Genomic DNA, 12,264 nt, shown 5'->3' on the forward strand with positions numbered 1-12,264 from the left:
ATAAAATAGGACAATAAAATTCTGGGTTTGGTGGGAGGATTGGGGAGATATTGGTCAAAGGCATAACATTTCAGGAGAAATAGTTTGAGACATCTGTTATGTATCAGGGTGCCTACAGCTAACAACAGTAGAAAATAGCAAACAATAGCAAGTTTGGAAATTGCTAAAGACAGTAGATTTTAGGTGTTCTATTCACACACAAAAAATGATTAGCATGTGAAATAATGCATATGTTAAATAGCTTGATTTAGTCATTTCATAATATATACGCATATCAAAACACCATAGTGTACACCACAAATACATGCAATTTTGACTACTCAATTAAAACAAAGAAAAGCAAATTATTCTGGGTGAATTAGGGTGAAAAGCAACCCTAAGGGGCTTTTCATTCGCTTGAATATTTAATAGTCTCTCTTTTTAAAAAAAGTTAATAGAGACAAGGTCTCACTGCATTGCCCAGTCTGGTCTTGAACCTGAGATCAAGTGATCCTCCAACCTTGGCTTCCTAAAGTACTAGGATTATAGGCATGAGCCACCATGCTTGGCTTTAACAGCAGCTCAAACTTCACATTCTAAAACAACTCCTGGTATTCCTCCTGTTCTCTAAGCCATCTCAATCAATGTCAGCTACATTTTTCCACTTGCTCAGGTCAAAATCTTTAAGTCAGTCTTTATTCCTCTCTTACTCTCATACCCACATTTGGTCGGCTAGCATATTCTGTCTCATCTAACGGTATCTATCTATCTATCTATCTACCTACCTACCTACAATTTATTGTCATCATTTCTCCTCTAGAATTATTGCGGGGTTTTCCGGGTTGGTTCGTTTGAGATAGGGTCTTTCTCTGTCAACCAGGCTGCACTGTAGTGACACAATTATGGCTTATTGCAAACTCGACCTCCCAGCCTCAAGTGTTCCTCCCTCCTTAGCCTCCTGAGTAGCTGGAACTACAGGCACATGCCACCATGCCCAGCTAATTTTTTTATTTTTGTTTTTTATAGAGATGGGAGTCTCACTATGTTGCCCAGGGTGGTTTCAAATTCCTGGGCTCAAATGATCCTCCTACCTTGGCCTCCAAAGTGTTGGGATTACAGGCATGAACCACTGTGCCTGGCCCTAGATTATTGCTGTAAAGGTCTAACTTGTCTCACTATTTCTGCCCTTAATTCTCTTCAGTTAATCATTTATTCACAGCATAATTCTGCTCTGCTTAAAATTCTTCAGAGGCTTCCCATCTCTCTTAGAGTATAGGCTGACGTCCTATAACTCTAGGATCCTGTATAATTTACCCCCAGCATTAGTGCTCTGCCCTCGTTTCCTACCACTCTGTCTTGTATTTGGGTCACTCCAGCCACATTGGCCTCCTTGCTGTTCCTTGGTCATGCCAGGCACACTTGCACCTCAGGTCCTTTGCACCTGCCCTTCCTTCTGTCTGAATACGTTTCCTCGGGTGTCCTCTCTCCAGCTTCTTCACTTTCTCAGGTCTTTATTCAAATACGCCTTCTGGAGAGCCCTTCCTGGGCTACCCCATCTACAACTGCAAACCTTCCACCAAACTCACTCTTTGTATTTTTATTTTTTCCTTTAGCATTTATCAGCCCAAAACATACTACATATTTTGGTCTATTGTGTTAATTTTCTGTCTCCCCTTGTAAAAAGTAAGCTGTATGAGAGCAGGAAGTTTGTCTATTTTGTTCACTGTTTATCCTTAGCACTAGAACATGCCTGATACTACCAAATACTCAGTATTTCTTGAATGAATGAATTATAATGGTGATGGGCATGATGAAAATATGCAGACCAACAAGGCAGACATATACAATGGTGCTTATTTTTATGCAAATTGGTGACAATTTTCAGTTTCAACTATTGTTAAAAAGTTATTTTGTCCTCAGTGTTCCCACATCATCAAAATAGAGTTCTGCACCCAGGCAATGGTTTAGGCACAAAAATTGTGGACTGCTGTCAAAATGTGTGATTTTTGTAACTTAAAAAAATCCCCACAGTAATATTTTAAACATTATGATACCTACAAAAGAAGTTCATGTCCTTTGCAGGGACATGGATGAAGCTGAAACCCATCATTCTCAGCAAACTGACACAGAAACAGAAAACCAAACACCGTATGTTCTCACTCATAAGTGGATATTGAACAAGGAGAACACATGGACACAGGGAGGGGAACATCGCACCCCGGGACCTGTCGGGGAATGGGGAGCTAGGGGAGGGATAGTAGAGGGGAGATAGGGGAGGGATAACATTAGGAAAAATACCTAATGTAGATGACGGGGTGATGGATGCAGCAAACCACCACCGCACGTGTATACCTATGTAACAAACCTGCACGTTCTGCAAATGTGCCCCAGAACTTAAAGTATAATAATATTAAAAAAGATACCAAACATTATCTTTTTTTTTTTCTTTTCTGATACAGGGTTTCACTCTGTCATGCAGGCTCAAGTGCAGTGGTGCAATCACAGCTCACTGCAGCCTTGACTTCCTCTGGCTCAAGCAACCCTCCCACCTCAGTCTCCTGAGTAGCTGGGACTGCAGACATGCACCTACCATGTCTGGCTAATTGTATTTTTAGTAGAGATGAGGGTTTCGCCATGTTGCCCAGGCTGGTCTTGAACTCCTGAACTCAAGCAGTCCACCTGCCTCGGCTTTCCAAAGTGTTGAGATTACAGGTGTGAGCCACGGTGCCCAGCTTTCTTCTTTTTCTTTCTTTTTTTTTTTTTTTTAAATATCTTTCTTATGATACACAATTTGAGCACACGAACCAGTAATCCCAAAATTGAAAATAAGATAAATCATAGGTAGGTTTATTAATGATTTCCAACTAGTGACCAGCAGAGGGTGCTACTTACCCATAGTTTTACGTGTATAAAGCATGCTTTGCTGAACTAATGGGCAGGTTTCGAAACTGTAAATGACATTATCTTACAAATCTGTATGGCATGATAATGAATCAGCCACCCAAACGTAATACCTTCAGTTTTAAAAATCTGTATTTTTCTTTTCTTTATTCATGTATTTAAATAGATGATACTGCACAGGAATTTGGGACAAAAATATACATAAAGAATTAATTCTTTCTTCTCCCCTAGTCCTCTAGTTCCTCAGTTTTCTTTCAAGGTTATCATTGTCTCAGTTTCTTCTGTATTTATGTGTAAATGTGTTATGATTTGTGTTTGTATTGTATGTGTTTTTTGTTTTGTGTGGGTTTTCTTTTTTTTTTTTTTTGGAACGGAGTCTCATTCTGTCCCTCAGGCTGGAGTACAGTGGCGTGATCTTGGCTCACTGCAACCTCCACCTCTCAGGTTCTAGCAGTTCTCCTGCCTCAGCCTCCTTAGTAGCTGGGATTGCAGGCGTGCATCACAACGCCCAGCTAATTTTTGTATTTTTAGTAGAGATGGGATTTCACCATGCTGACCAGGCTGGTCTCAAACTCTTGACCTTGATCACAGCCTCGGCCTCCCAAAGTGCTGGGATTACAGGCGTGAGCCACCTTTCCCGTCCTTGTTTTGTGTTTTCAATCAGAAATGCTATAAGCGCTATTCTTCAGCTTAGGGTTGATTTATAAACAAACCACGTAATTTTGGGATTCCATATCAGTACTTACAAAACATCTTTATTTTAAACAGGTATATTTTATTCCAGTGTGTAAATAGACAGAAATTAATGTGACCAGTCCTGTGGTGAAAGATGGCAAGGTTATTTTAAATATTTCGCCATGACAAACATTGGTAAATTAAGTGTATTTTTACATTTAACTTTGTAAATATGTGCAAGTATATCTGTAGGGTAATTTCCTAGGGAAAACTGGGTAGCCATCTGAAAAATAATGAAAGTATAGTTTCATCTCTCTATTCCAAGATAACTTCCAAATGTATTAAATCAAAGACACTAGAAAAGAACAGAGGGGAATGTCTTAATGATTTTGGAGTCAGGAAAGCTTTTTTAAGGCTAACACAAACTCAGAAGGCATATAAAGAAGATTGAAATTTGACTGTGTATTTTAAAAAATCTGTGTGGCAAAAATACCATAATCAAAAATATAACACCTGGTAAAAATGTATTTGTAATACATCCTAAGAACTAAATTCTGTAATACATAAAGAGCTTTTGTGTATCAATAAACTCAAGCCCCAGTGAAAAATGACCAAAGCATACAAACAAAACTTGGAAGTACCAATGGCCTTAAACACATGAAACAATATTCATAAATAGAGAAATTGCAAATTACACTTTTTTGGGTCTTTTTTTTTTTTTCCTTTTTGTGGAGAATGGCGGGGAGGCGGGGGGGTCTCACTACATTGCCGAGGCAGGTCTCAAATTCCTGGGCTCAAGCTATCCTCTGCCTCTGCCACCCTAAGTGCTGGGATTACAGGCATGAGTCACCACGCCCCTCGAGAAAAGCATATTAAAATAATGAGATGCTGTATTTTACCTATCAGATTGGCAAAGACCAACATATTGTGTTTGTGAGGGTGTGGGGAAACAAGCAGGATCACAGATTGTTGGTGAGACTATAAATTGGTACAACCTCTATAGAAACCAATTTGGCATCAGCTAACAAACTTTAAAAACTAGCCAGGCTTGGTGGCTCACGTCTGTAATCCCAACACTTTGGGAGGTCGTGGGAGGCAGACTGCTTGAGCTCAGGAGTTTGAGATCAGCCTCGACAACATGGTGAAACCCCGTCTCTACTGAAAATACAAAATTAGCTAGCTACAGCACGGCTGTAGTCTCCGCTACTCGGGAGGCTGAGCTGGGAGGATTGGGGTTGAGCCCAGGAGGTCGAGGCTGCAGTGAGCCGTGATTGCACCACTGCTCTCTAGCCTGGGTGACAGAGTGAGACCCCCCCTCAAAAAAAATTATATGAAAGTTTGTAGAGTTTTTTTCTTTTAGTCAAATCTCTTTATTTGAATTATCTGCGTGTCCTTAACCAGAAGGAAATGCTACACATAGTTGAAGAATAAAGACAAAATATTAAAATTTAAGGTAGGTATTATGTTCTTTGTATAACGTGGATAACAAGCATATTGAGCTGTGGAAAGTAACACGACAATTAAAAGAATTTCTGAGCATATATCACTCATGGTCCTTTAGGAAATCGATAGTACCTTTTTTAAAAAAGGGAGGCTGCAAAGAGTTTCAATTACTGATGGTGTGGGCAGGGTTCAGGGAAATAGCATGGGATGGTGGGCACCCTCAGGTGCTGGCATCTGGCTTTAGGAAGCCATTACCCTCCCTGGCAGGAGGCAATGGAGGAAACACAGAACCAAGTGAGCACCATCATTTTGGGAGAGGCCACCTGACAGGAGCTGAGGAAAAGCGTGAGCCACTGTCAGACAGAGGCCTGGCAGGGTGGGAACCAGGAGAACAGATGCTGCAGGCCCTTCCTGCTCTTGGCCTTCCATCTGCTGGGGCCTCCCACTGGCCACATTCACTGGAAATCAGAGGGCAAAGGAGCCAGATTGACGCTGTCAGTAGAGGCTGGTCACCTGGGACGCTGAACAAAGATGGGTCGCTCTTGCTCTGTATCCATGGGGTAGATCTGGAAGGGCAACGGATGATTTCTTTCAGCGTAATATGTATCCTGGTAATATATTCAGGACCTTGCTTCATTTCCACCTTTCTCCAAAAAATTATTACCAATTTTTCTTTCAAAGTAATTACTTCTGTGTTACTCCTTTTTGGAATGGAATCTATAGATCACTGAAATTCCCAATCCCTTTCTTTCTGAGACAGCAACTGTATAAAAATTGTCAAAGCATGATGTAGGCTGATAAAAAAAAGAAGAAAAAACAGGCTTTCTGAAGACACTGCATTTACTCATTAAAGTCCAATTAAAAGGCCAGGTATGAGCACTTTGGGAGGCCAAGGTGGGCAGATCACTTGAGGCCAGGAGTTCAAGAACAGCCTGGGCAACATAGTAAAACCCCATCTCTACTAAAAATACAAAAATTAGCTGGGCATGGTGGCACATGCCTGTAGTCTCAGCTACTTGGGAAGCTGAGCCACAAGAATTGCCTGAACCAGGGAGGCAGAGGTTACAGTGAGCCAAGTTCACACCACTGCACTCCAGTCTGGGCAACAGAGCCAGAATCTGTCTCAAAAAAATAATAATTATGATTGAAAATCCATTAAAAAAGCAATTAAAAAAAGACACCTAGAATATTAGCACATGAAAGAGTATATTATGAGAAATAAACAGTGCATTTTACATAGAATGGGTTTTGAAAAATAAAAGTTATGTTTGGCCATTCATTTTCTGGAGAAGGATTCTATTATCGTTTTCTTCTTTTCTTCCCTTTTTTTTTTTTTTTTTTTTGTTTGTTTGTTTGTTGAGTTGTTTTTGAGACAGGGTCTTGCTCTGTCACCCAGGCTGGAGTGTAGTGGTGCAATCTTGCTTCACTGCAGTCTGGACGTCTCAGGCTCAAGCCTGATCCTCCCACCTTAGCCTCCTGAGCTGCTGGGACTACAGGCACACACCACCATGCCTGACTAATTTATTTTTTACCATTGCATTGCATTGTATTCGAGGGGAGTTTCGCTCTTGTTGCCCTGGCTGGAGTGCAATGGCTCAGCTCACCGCAACCTCCGCCTCCCAGGTTCAAGCAATTCTGCTGCCTTAGCCTCCTGAGTAGCTGGGATTACAGGTGCGCGCACTACCACGCCTGGTTTATTTTGTATTTTTGGTAGAGATGGGGTTTCACTATGTTGCCCAGATTGGTCTCAAACTCATGGACTCAAGCGATCTGCCTGCCTGGACCTCTCAAAGTGCTGGAATTACAGGCATGAACCACTGCACCTGGCCCCTTTCTTCTAACAGTGCCTCTCAACCATACTTCTAATCATGCCTCCTACCACATTTATATTTGTTGACTCCCTCGGAGCAACCAGAGATTAATCCTGGAATTCCAACACATATTTAAACCTCTGGCTTGATAGTTTAACAACATTGTAGATTACCTAGAGAGAAGAGGATATGTTGTTTAAATGGCTTTCTTGACCTATTTACAAGATAAGATTTACTTTCCTTGAAACGCCATTTTGAACACTGGGATTGGCATCCCTTACAGGTTCTCTAATTAGTTGCTTTCCAATTATTTGGCAAGTAAACAACTATGTTGTTATGAACCCTACCTAGAGTGTATCCCGAACATGAATCTCCATCTTGGGTTTTTTTTGTAAACTCTGCATTTGACCCCTTTGCACTCTTTTCCATGTTCACTAAACATGCTCAGGGTTGGAAAAGCTGGTTTAGTAGAGACGGCATATTTCCGGCAGCCTTCAGGGGCAGATACAAAAGTTGCAGGCATCTGATGTATGCTGCCCAGTGTCTGCACGTTCCCTTGTTCACTCTCAGTGGGCAGAAAACCCGGCATTGTGGGTACCTTATGAGAACCGCCAGAGGTAATATGACATAAATAATGAAATAACATGTTAATGCCATTCATTACAGATCCATTGGAAATTATTGTTCAGGTTATTCCTCTCACTGCTCTGAGAAACGTCTTGTATAATAGACTCATATGAAGCAGGAAGTTAGAGTACAATTTGTCAGACAGGCGATATAGTCTAGTGGATTCAGAATTTGAATATTATTTCTTGCTCTGCTACTGGATTCCTTTATGACTAGGAGGGAAATATCTCTGGGTGTTGCTAGTTTCGGTATCTGTGGATTGATAAGGACATCACGAGCATGAATGTTATAGTAGGTTATTTCATGGGAAATTAAACACAGCAAGTCTAATGAGAGGAGCGGGTTACTTGGTCATTTCTTTCTATGTGCTATTTGATGCTTTAAGAGGACATCTGGAATTGGAATAAGTTAGAGGAATTTCAGAAAGTGCATCATAACACCTAACACTACGGAGAGCTCAGAACGTGCTACACGGTTCTGAAGGCCGTTCTTGTATTACCTCATTTAATCCCTGCAGCATGCCCAGGAGGTCATTGCATGATATTGATGCAATTTTAGAGATGAAGAAACTGAGGCACATATAGTTAAATAATTTGTTCAAGGTCACAAAGCTAGTAAGCAGTAGAACTGGGATTTGAACTCAGGTTATTTAAATTCAGAGCCCCAGTTCTTATTCTCAGTATTTGACTCCTCTTCCCTCTCACCTGGTGATAGAAATGCTGATGACCAGACTGGGCGCAGTGGCTCACACCTGTAATCCCATCACCTTGGGAGACTGAGGCAGGTAGATCACTTGAGCTCAGGAGTTTGAGACCAGTCTGGGCAAGATGGTAAAACCCCATCTCTAAAAAATGCAAGAATTAGCCTGCTGTGGTGGTGTGCCCCTGTCATCCCAGTTACTTGGGAGGCTGAGATGGGGGAGTGGCTTGAGCCCAGTAGGCAGAGGTTGCAGTGAGCTGAGATTGTGCCACTGCACTCCAGCCTGGGCAACAAAGCAAGACTCCATTTCTAAAAAAAAAAAACCTTATGAGATTTAACTTAAAAATAACTTTTCCTTCGTCTGATTCGAGAGAGTTTACTCAGAGTAAGCTTTAATGTGTTGTTTTTTTGTAAGATGGAGGTCTTACTATGTTGCCCAGGCTGGTCTTGAACTCCTGGGCTCAAGTGATCCTTCCACCTCAGCCTCCCAAAGAGCTGGGATTACAGGTCAGAGACACTGCGCCCATACTATATTTCTGTTATTGCTATGGTGGGACGCACACCAAAATGGTGCCTGTCAGCCTCATCCTTCATATGCATCTCTCCCAGCACTGCTGCTGTGATTAGTATCTTAATTCCAACCTAGGCAGGTGCAGCGCATCAGTGGCTCCCTGCTCCAGCTTTTTTTTTACCTCAGCCCAAGCCACTTATAAAGATGGGCTCCACCCACATCATCTGACCCGCGGATCTCCACACTCTCTTCCCGGAGCTCAGACGGTTCTTGGAGTGCTGGTAAAGTCAAGCAAAAATAAGGCGGTGAGTTTTTCCCCAACTAAGTAATTAAACTTTGTCTGGCCTTTAGTCATCTAAGGCCGAGAAAGGACTGCCCTAACCAGGGAAAAGCAGTATCGGATGTGAGCTGGTCTGTTGTCCCTCCACCTCAGAATGCTTGTAGGGATAAACCTCCAGTCGGTCAGTATTAGAGGTTCAACAGAGTTGGTTGAAAACTTGAAACAAACCTAGAAAAGAAAAACACGAAAGATGGGTGGGTGAGAGTGATACAATGAGATTCCCCAGATATGTTGCTGTCACCCCAGGCAAATCTCAAATGGTTTTAAATGGAGCTTTTGGAAAGTTAACCCTAACCGTCATTTGCAGGCTTGGTCGTTTGGAATGTGTGTTAGTGAAAAGCGGTAAGGGAGTTTTGTAGACCTTAAGAACTTGAAGGCGGCAGCTGAATTCTTGAAGTTAGAGATTTATTGTAGGTCTTCTCCTGTTCTCTGAGAAGAAAACCAGATTTCATGTAATAGAAGTGAGATAAAAGAACACGGTTTTCAGAAGCATGTATCACTCTGCTATTTTAGGAATTGTTCCAATAAGAGATGTTTATAACAAGTGTGGTGTGACCCAGCCAAGAAGCTTAATATAACAAGGTTAACTGGTGGGAGGAAAGGCTCTAGTCTACACCAGCTTGCATTTATTAATAATCAGAAAGGTTCCACATGACAGACTTGCTGAGCATTTACTAAATCTGGTACTTGTGGTTTGCAAATGATTTTGATTAACAGCTGCTATCATCTATCCTAGAAGGGGCAGGAAGAAGTGTTATTATTTTATCACATAAAATAGTAGTCACAAAGAGTGAAAACAGTTTAATCTGGCAGATAGGAAATTCACTGGTTAAGCAGAAAACCATGCTCTGCCTTCCTACTGAGCTTGCTAAAGATAGGTTTGGGAAATGTCTCATTGAACAGATGTTTCTTCTTAGATTTTGATGAAGAGTTTAGTGGCATCTAATCATTAGTGAAGGGTTGTTTTGGCAAAAGGAATCTCTTGTCTATCTACACACATACTTAATTTTTTTTTTACATATGTTAAGGGTTTTGCATTAATTGACTACCAAGAGGATCTCACGTAGATGAGTCATGAACTCTTGACTGGCTTTCATAATCAAGCTTTGAATGATTTTAAAAATCAGCCTGCCTCATCTAAGGTTTGAAAGTTCAATGTTAATGAAATAACTTTAGTAAAGGGAGGAAAAAAATTTTAAGAAAAAAATTGTAAGGAAAGATGATTACATTGTTAACGTAATCTGTTTGGAGTTAGAAGTTGACTTACAAAGCTCTCTAGAGAACCTTTTGAATCACCCTGAAATCTGCCAGCTTTTTCAAGGATGCTACTTTTGTAACTCTGTATACATCATATGCCTTTCTTCACAATAAAATGCAACTTTCTTAGTGATTGAAGAATATGGATATTGATAAACACAAATTATGTCCTTATGTTTACATATAAATTCCTAAATAAAAAATATTATTGGCCGGGCGCGGTGGCTCAAGCTTGTAATCCCAGCACTTTGGGAGGCCGAGGCGGGTGGATCACGAGGTCAAAAGATCGAGACCATCCTGGTCAACATGGTGAAACCCCGTCTCTACTAAAAATACAAAAAAAAAATTAGCTGGGCATGGTGGCACGTGCCTGTAATCCCAGCTACTCAGGAGGCTGAGGCAGGAGAATTGCCTGAACCCAGGAGGCAGAGGTTGCGGTGAGCCGAGATCGCGCCATTGCACTCCAGCCTGGGTAACAAGAGCGAAACTCCATCTCAAGAAAAAAAAAAAAAAAATTATCTACATTGTACATACACGATAGATGTACTCTAACTCATTGAAGTCAGAACAAACGTAGATTTTCTTAAGTCCCAAAGAGTATGATGTCTTACAGGGTTATGTTGAAGTCTGCAGTTATACCAGTGGTGAAAGTCAAATATATAACGAATAACTTTAGGTAAGAACCAAATCAGACTTCTTTTACAGGTGTTGCCATGTGTTAGAGGATTTTACTTGTTGCTTTCTAGTTTTAGATCAGGCAGATGGTTGAAAAGTGTTGATTCAAGAGCTTTGACTGTATAGAACAAGAAAATTGAGACAATCATAGTAATGGGACTCAATCTATAAGCCAGAGTAATGAAGCATAGTTCAATCAACAGGAGGAATAAAAAAGATTAGCCACATAAGTGGTATGGACAATCTCTAACATGATTTTACGTTACCTTTAGCTCACATGAATCCAAGTGGAAATTCCTAGAACAGATTTATAGTCCCACTTCTTAATTTTCTGTTTGTAACCCTAGAAATAGCAAACAAGGCCGGGCGCAGTGGCTCACGCCTGTAATCCCAACACTTTGGGAGGCCGAGGAGGGTGGATTACGAGGTCAAGAGATCAAGACCATCCTGGCCAACATGGTAAAACCCCGTCTCTACTAAAAATACAAAAAATCAGCTGGGCATGGTGGCACGTGCCTGTAATCCCAGCTACTCAGGAGACTGAGGCGGGAGAATTGCCTGAACCCAGGAGGCGGAGGTTGTGGTGAGCCGAGATCGCGCCATTGCACTCCAGCCTGGGTAACAAGAGCGAAACTCCGTCTCAAAAAAAAAAAAAAAAAAAAAAAAAAAGCAAACAGTATGTATAACATTCTCTGCAGTGTATAAAATAGCCGCATAATAGATGTCCCTAAATTTTTTTCTAGCCCTACTCCCAAACTTGGATAACCTATTGTAGGTTCTCCTGGCTCCTGACTATGTAATTATTTATTTGACATTGTTCAAAAAAAACTACAAGAGACCCAGTGAAATTCGAATTTCAAATAAACAACAAATAATTTTCCCGTATACTATGTATTGTGCAACAGTTTGGGTCCTACACTAAAAAATTAGTCATTATTTATCTGAGATTAAAATTTCATTGGGCTTCCTGGATTTCACCTGGCAGCTCTAGTGGCTTACTTGTTCATAGCTGTATCTTCCACAGACTACTGGTTTTAGGAGACCGGATACTGTTTTCCCACTGCATTCCAACCTGGGTGACAGGGAGACACCATCTAAAAAAAAATGTATTTTAATTAAAACTCTACAAAGTCAGGTGTGGTAATCCCAGCTACTTCAGAGGCTGAGGCAGGAGGATCACTTGAACCTAGTTTGAGGCTGTGCTGTGCTGTGATCACACCTGTGAATAGCCATGGCACTGCAGCCTGGGCAACAGAGACTCAGTGTCTAAAACATTAAAAAGAATAATAATAAAAAAAAAAAGCAAGCATGGAAAATGCAACTGAGGTCCGTAGAACTTGAAAGCA

At 41.1% G+C, this 12,264-nt stretch overlaps 1 protein-coding gene across 1 annotated transcript in view; it reads left to right on the forward strand.

The window, feature by feature from the left end:
• Positions 1-8,885: 8,885 nt before the first annotated feature.
• The window catches only part of IRAG2 (inositol 1,4,5-triphosphate receptor associated 2), a 107,725-nt gene continuing 104,346 nt past the window's right edge, over positions 8,886-12,264 (forward strand). Inside the window, exon 1 of the mRNA XM_074402929.1 lies at positions 8,886-8,951. The gene's annotated coding sequence lies outside the window, so the exon portion shown is untranslated. The remainder of the gene's footprint in view (positions 8,952-12,264) is intronic.

The sequence above is a fragment of the Saimiri boliviensis genome, chromosome 7 (assembly GCF_048565385.1).
Source record: "Saimiri boliviensis isolate mSaiBol1 chromosome 7, mSaiBol1.pri, whole genome shotgun sequence".
NCBI classification, from domain to species: Eukaryota; Metazoa; Chordata; class Mammalia; order Primates; family Cebidae; genus Saimiri; species Saimiri boliviensis.